This window comes from Amphiura filiformis, chromosome 17 (assembly GCF_039555335.1).
Source record: "Amphiura filiformis chromosome 17, Afil_fr2py, whole genome shotgun sequence".
In the NCBI taxonomy this organism is placed as follows: domain Eukaryota; kingdom Metazoa; phylum Echinodermata; class Ophiuroidea; order Amphilepidida; family Amphiuridae; genus Amphiura; species Amphiura filiformis.
The window spans coordinates 24,854,746-24,868,609 of NC_092644.1; positions in this window are offsets into that span (position 1 = coordinate 24,854,746).

Here is a 13,864-nt window from a genome sequence, read left to right on the forward strand (position 1 = left end):
GACTGTATATATCAATGACTGTTGTATCATCACGGTAGCTACGCTACATGTCTGTGAATTATCGTTATATCAAATACACCCATGTAATTCTTCTTGACCAAAGAAGCGTGAAACCTACGCAAATCACAACGTCAACTGACCTTTTTTGCCTATAGTCATGAGTGAATATGTTTTTTAGTTCTTCTTTTGTATTATTTCACCTTATCCTACTAAGTAATGATCATTCTAAACGCTTTTGGCAGTTTTGGGAAATTCCCTAATACGACTAATACTAATAATATTATGATTGGCCAAGTGGTCCAAAAAACGTGTAAGACAAACGTGTAAGGTTACACGTGTAAGATGGCATCTTATACGTGTAAGAATGAAGCGGGATTCTTGAACTGACGAATCACAGAGTAAGAAATCATAAACAACCAATCATCTCACGCGTAGCAAACTTCGACCAATAACATGTAAAAGACGTTTTACCAACAACTTCTTACACGTGTAAGATTTAGATTTAGTGATGGGCGATACGCGATATGTTGGCGGTGTACCGAGGATAAGGAGAGCTCGTCACCAACATCATAAACGAGGCAATTTCTAAATTTGTTAGTGCAGTGTAGTTTTTAGTTTTTAAAGCTTACATTTTAGTATTATGTCCGCATGAAATTGCATTCAGCATGCCAGGCAACCGAATCATGTTTGGTTACTTTTCTCCGTTTTAATATCGGGAGTCAATTAATACTCAATAATAACAATTAATTTCAAGAGCATGAGAGGTGAAAGTACATTGTAAATTCAAATCAAGTTTGCAAAAACTATCGCAAAAACAATAATGCATCGATATCGAGGCTGAGATTATTCATCGCTCGTCGTATGTACCAGTCAAATTGGATTACCGTCCATCCCTAATAGACAATTCTTACGCGTATAAGAAAAGCTATGGCCCGATTTCATTGGAGGAAGATGAATACGCGTAAGACGATTGGTTGGTTATGATTTCTGACTCTGTGATTCGACAATTTAAGAATCCCGCTTCATTCTTACACGTATAAAATGTCATCTTACACGTATAAGATGTCATCTTACACGCGTAAGATACCATCTTACACGTGTAAGGTTACACGTATAATCTTACACGTTTTTTGGTCCACTTGGCCACTCATATAATATGGTTGATCATCATGGCCGTCGGTTCATCGAAGGCCATCGATATTCGGTGTTGGCTAAATTGGGTCAACAGTAGACAATTTTGTGTGTTCTGCTTATGCAGAGTGAAGAAAATGAATACATGTGGCCCAAATGCTTCCACTTCGGGAAGCGACCATTCCCTTTTTGCCTCTTGACGTTGTGAAACTGAGATTAGAAAAGCTGAAAACGTCCTGAGCAGCATTGTAAAAAAATATCTTTTTGGTAATGTAATCAATTTGAAGATGGTTTACTTCAGCCACGTGAAGTGTGCTCACACTCTACGCTCGTAAATCCTCGAAGGAAAGGTGACAGGGAAAAGAAAGAGGGGTCATCAGAAGAAGTAATGGTTCGACAACATTAGAGAGTGGTCAGGATTGACGTACGTGGAAGACAAGAAAGTAGTACAGGACAGGATAAAATGGAGAGAGCAGACCAACGATAATGTGGAACCCAATCGTCAGAGGTGACGGCCGCAGCAAGGCAAGGCAATACATGACTTTTTAATCTTCCACATAGGGAGTGCTAATTTCAAATGGAGTTAAGGGATCTAAAATGAGCGTTTATTGCGTTTCGATAGTATTTTTTGTGGCACATGAGAGCACCTCAGACCTATCGAATTGTATTCTGAATACGAAGCATGTCTTTCTGATATCAAATAATTTTCATTTTTGAAAATCACAATATAATACAAATTTTATGACAAATTATAAAAATTTGATATTTTTCGAATTTTGATATATAACAGTCCTCGAAGTAAATTATATAAATCTAATGATATATTCTTAAAGTGTATGTAGCAGGGAGGAAAAGCCGACGGTCAATTGAAAATTTTGACCTTTCATATTGAAGATATGGATTTTTTCCCAAAAAGACCTAATTTTTTTGGTGTTTTGGGAAAAAAATCCATATCTTCAATACGAAAGGTCAAAATTTTCAATTGATCGTCGGCTTTTCAACCCACCTACATACACTTTAAGTATAAATCATCAAATTTATAAAGTTTACTTCAAGTACTGTTAAATATCAAAAATATCAATTTTTAATGATTTGCCATAAAATGTGTATTAAATTGCGAATTTCAAAAATTCAAAATTATTTGATATTAGAATGACATTCTTCGTATTCAGAATGCAATTCGATATGTCTGATGTGCTCTAATGTCCTAAAATAAATACTGTCCAAACGTTCATACCCCAGCCCTTAACTGAATGAGTGACACCATTTGACATCTATACTCCTTGCTTGGCAGGTTATGTTCATGTCTTCCATAGGGGGTGTGAATTTCAAATGGAATAGCCAATAATAGTAATAAAGTCCCATTGTTTATGTTTATAAAGTTTCTCCAAAGATGCAATTGAAATATTATATCAATTTGTGTTCATAGTATATTTATTAAATAATTCAACTCGTATTTTAACTAAAATGATATCTATAGTGCCTACAATTGCCGTAAAGGTCATGCTACAATGACTCAACGCAAAGAAATACAGAAGAATGACGTTTTTCCCCATTTGAATTCAACCCGGGTATTCTAGGAATGGCGGATCGTATCTCAAATAATTATAATATTCATTGTATGTTCCTACAATTGCCGTAAAGGTCAGGTTACAATGACTCAACGTAAAGATATGCGGTAGGAGAACGTTTTTCCTGATTTTGAATTCAACCCGGGTATTCATGGAATTGCGGATCTATATGCTTGCTTATTTATATTTATATCCCATTTACCACAAGATTTGTATTGATGGCCAAGAGGATCATTATTATTATTATTATTTATTATTATTCATTAGGCATTTCAACAAAAATATACAGCAAAATTAGACCAGCGAGCAAGGGCTGCCAGGGCCCAACAAAAGTGGCAAATTAAGCACTGACATCTAAAAGATGAGTGGACCCCACCCTTGCAAGCTGGTTATGAAAATAAACAAAGTATTGCACTATAAATACACATAAAAATTACAAAGATTAATAACACATTAAAAGTACAAACATTTTAAAAAAACAGCACTATGTTAAAAGCATGAAGCCCCAAGATTCAAGAGACACAAAATATTGCACTTAGCCAAGCAGGATAAAACACACCACAACATAATGAGATAATGCCCCCTCCCACCCTACCACCACAACAAAACATGGATGGCACCAAGGATTAAATTTCTTGAATGGACTGAAAGTAGTCTCTCAAGTGGGATTTGAAGAAGTTAAAACTATTGCACAAATAAATATCAGTGATGTGGCGGGGGAGGTCAGACCATATTTTTTGGGAAGCGTTGGATGGAATGATAAAGAAAAGCATCAGTTTTGGCTTTGAGATGGTGAAAAATAAGGTGATCGGGATGCCTACTATTTGGACGGATTTTATTTAAAGCAGGCATAGCATTGCAGCAGTCAACATTGAGGAGGCATTTGGAAACAAGTGAAATGGACATGTATTCACGTCTTTGGGACAAGTAACTGAGGTCAAGACGCTCCAAACGAACATTGTACTCCTCCTCGCGACGCTTCTGATGGAGAATAGCCCTGGTGGCTGTCCTTTGAACGCGTTCAAGAGCATTTTTGAGACGCTTTGTGTGGGGCATCCAGACAGGGGAGCAATAATCGAGGATGGGCAAGACCATGGTCCGATATAATTGGAGGAGAACCTCTGGGGGAGATTCCCCGGCCACGTGGCGAATAAAACCAAGAAGTTTGTTGCTTCTTGCTATAACATCCTTAACATGAGCATCCCAATTAAGCTTATCTGAGATGATGACACCCAAGAGGGAAAGATTATTTACCTGATCAAGATTGATGTTGTTAATACTGTACACTGATGGATATGAAGTACGTTTACGAGTGATAGAAATAAATTTACATTTGGTAGGATTCAATTGAAGTAAATTACGAGACGACCATACCGAAAGCTGGTCAAGATCCATTTGTAAGTCCCTTACATCATTAGCATTGTAAATTGCACGATAAAGAAATGTATCATCAGCAAATTGTCCGATACCAGAGGTCAAGTGCTGGCCTAGATCATTGGCATAAATGGTGAAGAGGAGGGGGCCAAGAACAGAGCCCTGAGGAATTCCAGAAAGGACCGAGACCCAATCAGCACTCTGTCCTCTAAAAGTGACCCTCTGAACACGACCTAAGACAAAGGAACTGATCCAGGCAAGCAGCTGACCTCTGATACCATAAGTTTTTTCAAGTTTAGAAATCAAAATGTTATGTGATATACAGTCAAATGCTTTGCTGTAGTCTAGAGAAATGAGGTCTACTTGAGTAGATTTACTGTCCATTAATTCCAAGAGTTCATTAGTTTTATCAAGTAATAGTGTACAACATGATAAACCAGGCTTAAAGCCATGTTGACTTAATGATAAGAGATTGTTGTTACCTAGATGGACACGAAGGTTGTCAGCCACGATGCTTTCAAGCATTTTACAGACAATACTAGTCAGAGCGATGGGCCTGTAATTAGCAACATTAGAGCGGTCCCCCTTTTTATAAACAGGGATAATGTTGGCTTGTTTCCAGCCGCTAGGAAGGTGACCAGAACTAAGAGAAAGATTAAATAATTTGGTTAGAATTGGAGCAACCTGGTACATGCAGAGCTTAAGCATCCTCGCTGACAAACCATCGGGACCAACAGCACCATCAGTTTTAAGTTTTTTGATGCGGTGTATAACTTGGTCTGTGGTTATTTGGAGGGAGCATAAGGGGGTCACAGGTAATAAGGGAGAAGTAATATCAAAGGCTGGAGAGGTGGGGGCAGTAAAATAGCTAGCAAAAGTTTGGTTAAATTTGTCAGCAATAACGGCCGGGTCAGAGCACAGTTTGCCGTTGACAACAAATGATTTAACATCGGGTTCTTTTTTGCGACCACGAACAAAAGACCAAAAGCGTTTTTACTGTCGTCAGCAGTGAGGAGAGAATGAAGGTAGTTACTGTAAGCAGATTTTATACCATTGGATACCCTGTTACGAGTTTTTTAAATGCAGCCCAATCAGTTTGTGATTGAGAAGACTTCGCCTTGCGAAAAAGGGCATGTTTACGAGTAATGAGTCTGTGCATTTCTGGTGTAATCCAGGGCTTGGGACGTTTTCTTTGAGTGCGAGAAGGTATGGAGTCCCTAACACATGCCATGAATAAATCGAGAAATTGATCCCAGGCACCATCGATGTCGAGGGGAGCAAGACGTCCCATGCAGTCCGGGAAACAAGATTTTGCAATTTAACCTTGTCAGCCTTTGCATAAACAAAGCATGTCCGGAGAGGGTTTTGAAGGCGACTCGGAGTACCACGAATGCGAAATTTCACACCCAAGTGATAAGACTTGCCAAGGCCATCAGTGACGTCAACATTGCAAATACGGTCCGGTCTTGATGTAAACAGCAGATCTAAGATGGTACCATCTTCGGGGTTAATGGCAGAATGGCGGGGACAAGTAACCTGATTAACAAGTTGATGGAGGTTATTTGCATTTGCCAAATTGGCAAGTTCAGGAAACAAGGGGTGATTGGAATTCAGTTTATATTAAAGTCACCTACAACTAGGATACCACTGTAGGGCGTAGCAGTCAGCTCCCAGAGCATGGTTTCAAGGTCTTGGATACCATTTGTAACTTCCTTAGGGCGGTAGACTACACCACATAACCATTTTTCATTTTTGATTGTAAATGACACCCATTTGGTTTCAAGCAGGGTATCAATGAGAGGGGTGTTGACAACAATGGGATCTAATTCAGGTGACAGGGCTAGGAGAACACCGCCACCTCTGCGGTTTGGACGATCACTGCGAAAGATTGAGTAGTTCTGAAGCACAACCGAGTTTGGAATTGAGTCATTCAACCATGTCTCTGTTAAAGCACAAATTGATGGTGAGCTTGTCTGAATAAGTGTTTGAAATTCGCGGATTTTGTTCTTGATACTCTGGGCATTGAAGTGGAATCCCAACATGTAATTGTCTGAGTGAGATAATGTAGAGTTAATAGACTGAGATAACTTTGAGTCCGAAAACTCCGAAAAACTTGAATCAGAAGAATTATTGAAGAAAGAGTCTGTAAATGGTGGGAATGGACTCGAACAAGTTACGCAAGTCCAGACGAGTGAGTTCAGAGAGTGGAACTGTTGCATAGACAAACCGCTGCACCTGCGGTGGAAGTGTTCACAACATGCTGTGCACTGAACACGGTATTTATTGAATATTGGCTTATTACATGTAGAACACTCTTGCCGTGGTCCAGGATGAGGGTGGATATCGCCAGACAAGAGTAATATTTGAAATGAGGCAGTGCTGTTAGCGTAGTAGGCTACTCGCCTGTTGAGGTATCTGGTGCCATGAATTTTGTATGAAGTGTGGTGTATGCCTAAGTCTAGACCATGATGAACTGCAACAAGGTGCAGAATTCTGCAGTCAGTAGTTAAGCTTACACCAGTGTCTGAGGAGCTGGTGAAATGCAAGTCTGAAACAGTTATTGTGAGAGTCCAAACTACCAGCAGGTGTGTAAAACTGATGATAGTCATCATTAATCCAGGTGGAATCCCACAAACATGCTAAGTCAGTACAATTCCAAGATGATATTTTCAGACCCAGACAAGACAGCAGCTCAACCTCTGGTGGCCATTTTTTTTTTTTGATTGTAGATCAAAAGGGTGCATGGCAGTTGGCATCGGAATTCACACAGTGGGCATCTAAAGCCAAACGAACAAATATGAACGGCCCAGCCCATAGTCAAAGGTTATGCTTGTTTTGTATGTTTTGAGCCACATAGCTTTTTATAGATATGTGATGACATGCACCAAGTACTAATTTACTAACAGCTACCTATTTATAAATACGTATTTATTATGTACGTGACCCATGGGCACAACCAAGATCAGCAAGCGTGACCAAATCCTCATGCCATTGAAAAGGATAGGAACTCTGAATTATTACACATGGGGGATTCTGAATTTGTAATATGTTATCAAAAACAACATTTTTAAAGTATTAAAATATTCATCGAGGGAAACGTTTACAATTGTTACCGTACACCACGAATTGTATTCTGAGTACAGTGTAAAATGTGCATGAAGGTCGTATTAATAAGTACCTCAAGTTGGTGGACATGTATCTCATTTTGATAGTTAAACACCTTTTAAACCAAATCAATAGTCCTATTGTTGAAGAGGATAATAAGTTTCTACCTTAGATGTCTATAGAACTCTTACTTTGACCTCCTCCCCTATCTTATTTTTGAGCCATATCACTTTTAGTTATTTTTTATTGAAACCGGACTGTTTTCAGTTTAAAACAGCGCTATAATAATAATTTTTTTATTATTTATAACATTCGGCCGAAGCCAGGCTAATCCCAATAGTGCTCAGAGGCTACTAAATTCAAGGGATGCCATCCGGAAATCGATATGAGGGGACATGGATATGGAAAAGAAGTCCGATTTTAGATGCAGGAGGAAAACCGGAGCACCCGGAGAAAAACCTGCGAGGACGAGCATGGATCGGCAACCAAACTCACATGTGGCGCCGCGGGGAATTAAACCCCGGCCACAGCGGTGAGAAGCGAGTGAGAAGACCACTACACTAACCCGCCCTCCCATTCAATTCAATTTAGGAATCCAATAATTATAGCGCATATATATTCTTACATTATTCTTATTTATGAGCCGCAACCCTTTAAGCTCCTTTATTCGTAATTATTGTAAAGGTCACTATCTTGGCCACTATTGGGCTTGTCATTCATTTTATTATCATCGTCCCTTTTTTGTTCGTCACCTTTACTACTCTTGTTCTCACAACCGTTATTGGGTATTGAATCATCTTCAAATTTGTCCTCAATTCTAATGCGATAGTATTAGGGCTTCACCTTGACATTCTTGGGAGAGATATTTTCAGGCGTGTCATTCATTTCAATGTCGCCGCCATTGTCTTCGTTTTGCTCCAAGTCGACAGCTTTACGACCCTTGTTCTTACTGGGTGTTGAATCAACTTCAGACTTGTCCTCAATAGTAATGCAAGAGAAGTATTCAGGTTTGTCCTCGATATTCTTGGGAGATGTATCTTCAGGCGTGTCATTTATTTCAGTGTCGCCGCCATTGTCTTCGTTTTGCTCAAAGTCGACAGCTTCACGACCGTTATTTTTACGACCATGTGTATCTTCATTAGGTGCAACATTAGAATCTGTTTTATGATATCTTGAGTGACTTCTTGCAGATCTATGACCTCTCTGAGTGGCGCGAATTCTGGTTACAAGTTTGAAATTTCTGTTACCATCCTCGTCAATTTCGACACACAAAAGCGCCCACAAGCGGTACATTTGGATAATAACAACCAGACAGTTCTTGGCTATGAAAAGCATCAAGGCCTGACTGAAAATGTTGAAGTAGAATAAGAAGAACAATCGCATAAAAAGAAAAGGGCCATCTTGCATAATTAACACCGTCACGATTTCCCAAACATCCAACTTTGCAAGATGATTTAGAGTGGATTTATTTGTAAATGCCGTATGCGCGACAGCACTCAATCGCAAAATTTGTTTTGTCTGGAAGTTGAAAGGTAATTGCAGCAAGCTAACTGTCCATGGTAACAACACGCAAATGAGGACTGACTCTAAACAAACTCCTTCGTCGGTTCGTAATCCCGTTGATAGGAAATCCAAGATGTCTGCCGCCATTACAACCTGTAAAAGTACAATATGCCCGAGTTTATTATGGCCAGTACTTCCTCTCGGCAATAACAAGCGGCCAGCGATAAGAATGAACAAAAGGAATTGCTGAAGTGCTACAGTCCAATTATCAGAGCCAAAGTCCTTCACAAAATCCTGAAATCAAAAACAAAATGAAATGCGTTAAATAGCTAAAAGATCAACTGAATATAGATTGTTGGATTGTCATGAAACTTGGTATGTTGGTGGATGTGATCTCTATTGGGATTTCTGATTCAATTCTGAATTTAATTAATTTAGTACAATTTTGAAAAACAGTGCGCTAGTCCAAATTTGAAATACACTTCGCTAGTCTGAATATGAAAAACATGCTGCAATCACGCGGTTGCCAAACAATTCTTCACGGCATTCTGTCACTTACTGTAAAGAAAGTGATAAAGCATGTGGACTTGAGCAACTGCGTTTTTACACGGCTCACCAAAATAGCCACTGTGTCTTATTCATTAAGGATCACGCGCCACATATGGATTTGCAGTTGTGGGAGAACAAGATGTTGATTCTAAAGTAACGCATTTTGACCAATTACCTCGTATTTTTTAATCTAGTGGCATTTTTCAAACTGTTTACTTTGTTTTGATACACCCAATCGAATACACAGTCTAATATAATAGTATGGGTTGGGCTATAGGAAGATCAAATGCACCACGGACTTTGTGCACTTTTTCAGAAGTATATGGGTGCCACGGGTCCCGCTTCCTCCGACTGCTAAAAATTGGTACCCAAAACTCCCTTTCTCCCGAATGGATGCATCCCCCCTGACAGAATGGTCAATAATTGAAAGACAAATAAATCATTCACGTCATTACCTGGATGGCTCCTACTGTCGATGTATTGCGCCTAAAGAGGTTGCCAAATTCTTCATTGTCTTCGGTGTATTTCGATGAGCAAATGACATGGTCCTTTAGTATGTTTAGTATATGGTACTCCAACAGCCATATATTGGGAACAACACTAGCAAGGTAGATGATAATGCATGGCCTGAAACTGACAGTTAAACAGATTGAGAAGGCAAGGTTATATTATTTTTAATTAAATATTGGGCCCATTTCTCGATGCCCATGTTTGACGGGGAAGGGGAAACTGGAGACTGAGGCAAATGCCCCGATGTTATGCTTATTTATGATCATTTTGTGAAACTCTTCTATCTACAAACTTCAATAGTTGCAGTTTTTGGAACATATATTAAAGTAGTTTAGTAATACAAATGTCTTTAAAATGGAATAGGGCGAGACAATGAGAAACGTGCAGGTATCATCACTTCTACGGTGAATTGATGATGTAACAGGATTAACTACCATAGCAATATGTCAAAACAATTTTAGAATATATCGCCCTGCACTACATGCAGGTTGCACTCATCACCTGTATATCGGCATGAATTAAGATCCAGATCTTTATCTCTGTTCTTTCACATCTATGGTTCAATGCAGAGGTACCGCGTGAACATACTAGTGTTGTGCGGTATATTCAAATATTGTATTCACCTATTGCTATGGTAGCTAATCCTGTTACATCATCACTTCTACGGCAAATATGTTTGCAGTTTTGGTAAAGAAGCCTAATAATTTATTTTAAACACACATTGCTACATGGCGTAATCGAATTGTTTAATATCGGAATGAAATAATGTCACCGTAAACTGTAGTTTTTGAGTACATAACGAGCACGAATATTCTCTGAATACTACGTGTGAAGTTAAGAAACAAATGAAGAGAGCGAGTTTGCAGCATCTCGCCCAAAAGGTGCGGACAGACAACATGAAAGCGGTCTAATATAAATTTGACATTTACACGATCACTTGCAGAAATCTATAACTCAATAACGATAGGTCGTAGATAGCACAAACTATACATTATTTAATGCTTGTCATCAGACGAGTAAATTGCTCTATCTTTCAACAAGCGAAAAAAGTACCTTACAATTTGAGTCCTCTACTCCCTAGCAGTGGTCTATACTAACACCATAGATGAACTCCTGGATGGGGTAGCATTAATTAGCATGAGGCCACATTGATATGTAAATAGCGTATTGTTATTTAAATTTGCGCCCAGACGTATTGAGGGCGACAGTCATGTTATCCAGACGGAGAATGGCTGCATATATGCCGGGCATGTCAATTTGCTGAGTGAAAGCTGATAATCACCTTTCTGTATAGGTGATAAGCTAGTATATTTCGTGTACCAGTTGGTTATAACAAAAATTAGTATCTTATTAAATATATTAAATGTATCAACTTTGAAAGTTACATGAATTTGAAGAGCAGAGCTTCGAAATCTAGCTAAGTCAGGTGATGTGAAATTCTGCTGCGTGACCCCCTCTGCGTGGTAGAATTATATTCATAAAACATTGAATTTAACAGATATCATGGGCAGCCAACCACGATTTATCAGCATTTAAAATATATGTTAATTTACAAAGATAAATAATAAAGAGTACAAATGGCAATTAACTAGTAAACAAGCCTGAAATCTTAAAATGTTGCCACGTGTTTTCCCGAACACATGATATGTCACCATGTGACCACTATTCAGATTTACCGTAAATATTTGGAGTATGCTTGCACATCATGCACATACACTGTGCATTTCTTTACCTCCGTATAAAATCAATAATTCATGCTGGGAGCCAAGTAACATTGTCTGCTCAGCGCAGATTGGTATTTTATTTTACTTGAGAGCATAATAGAAATACATAAAACGAATCATGGCGCCATGATGGAAGGTCAGGTCGGGTATCAAAGGTTATTATAACTTAAATACTACTTGTATTTCCCACCTTGCCTCTGTCACATATTTCCTTCATATTATTGACAGCAAGTCCTAATTTTGACTTTGCTACTGCAAAATGTCATTTCATATCAAATTAGTAGACTTTCTTTGAAAAAACATATCACTGGTGCCTGATGGGAATACCCGTCCACCATTTCATTAAACTGGATCGTTTTCGCCTGGTTTGTGCCCAGATGTATTGGGGGCGTGCTATACTCTCGTTGAACAGGCAAAGTTCGCAAAACTAACAACGTTGTTATTTGCCAAACTCAATTAACATGATCCAAGGGGTCGAACATGAATTATTCATAACGAGCTATAACGGATCGATAACTGGCCTCACTTTCTATTTAGTAAACCAGCTGAATTTTTCATAGATTTTGCGTTGCTAATAGAACAACCGTGAATTTAGTGTCACCCCTTGCTAACACTCCATGGATCAAACTTTTTGGTAGACATTGGTGTTGAACTCAATCCTTAATTAAGGCCAGCATGAAATTTAACTAGTATTATGGAATACTTACGTTTGCCATTCACCATATTTGGACAACTTCAGTGTCAGCACACATTCCGGTAACAGCAACAATGGAATTAGCAACAGACACCAGTAAATCGACTGATCGTCAACCGACACGATTTCTTTTTGATGAACCACTCGCCACGTGCATATCAAGGCATGAACGAAGAAGATCAGGCGCACCCCAATGGCTCTGACAAATATTTCTGTTGTAATTATCGCCATAGCTGATAAAATGTAGTATGGACGTAATAAGAAGTTTTTCAAGTAATGATATAAGTATAACAGCTAGAATCACCGGAGTAACCTGCTGTCCAACATATCACAATCATGACAATCAATAACGCTCATACTAAAGTTGCGTGTTCAGGGGTTGGCTTTGTGCGTTTCTGAAAAGTGCATCCTATGGAAATATCAAATACAGTTGAGGTTCATTGTTGATCGAAAACTATACACAAATCAAAATTGTTAATATTGTCATGATATTAACCGTGAGCAGGTTGGTTTAAGGGAACTGGAATGAGCGTTTTGACAGTATTTTTGTGGGACATGAGAGCACATCACGTATATCGAATTGCATTTTGAATACGAAGAATGTCTTTCTGATATCACATAATTTTCATTTTTGAAATTCACGATATAATACAAATTTTATGACAAATTATTAAAATTTGATATTTTTCACATTTTGATATTTAACAGTCCTTCAAGTTAATTTTATAAATCTAATGATATATTCTTAAAGTGTATTTAGCTGGGAGGAAAAGCCGACGATCAAATGAAAATTTTGACCTTTCATATTGAAGATATGGATTTTTCCCCAAAAAATCCATATCTTCAATACAAAAGGTCAAAATTTTCAATTGATCGTCGGCTTTTCATCCCACCTACATACACTTTAAATATCAAAAATATCAATTTGTAATCATTTGCCATAAAATGTGTATTACATTGCGAATTTCAAAAAAATCTTAAATTATTTGATATCAGAAGGACATTCTTCGTATTCAGAATGCAATTCGATATGTCTGATGTGCTCTAATGGCCCACAATAAATACTGTCCAAACGTTCATACCCCATCCCTTAAAACGAATATCCCATTTATTATAAAACCACATCTGTTGTCATTTTGGAGCTCTAGTATTATATGTAATATAAGATCATGAACACGGATACTATGAGCGTGATGAGATAAAATAAACGGCTCATTAAAATAGGCATAAAGAGATTGGATTTTCATTATCAAGAAATCAGAGCCGTAATATGACAACAGTTGACTATATTGTTATGATGAATTTGAAATACAAAACCGGTAATTAAAATGTCAATCAAAAACAGCCAACCATGTCTAGAAAGGTGAGAAGGTCATTCATTTAGAGCCATATTGTAACATTTCCATGTAAAAAAGATAAGTATTTCCATAAAATGCTAGATTTTACTGTCAGATATGTCCCCTTTTAATTTTGAGCCGAACAACTGAGGTAAAGCAAAGAAAATTGGAATTTACTACTACAACCATGGCCAAAATGTGTTGGGACACTTATGGAAAACGTACACTATATTATGACCTTATTTCCGTTATTATTAACGTAATAAAGTGGAGGTTTCTTTGGTGTCAAGCCTAAACCCTTTCCTAACACCCCAACCCTCCCCCTTCCCCACCAATCAATGTTGGGTGCCACAAGGCTTGTGTGAC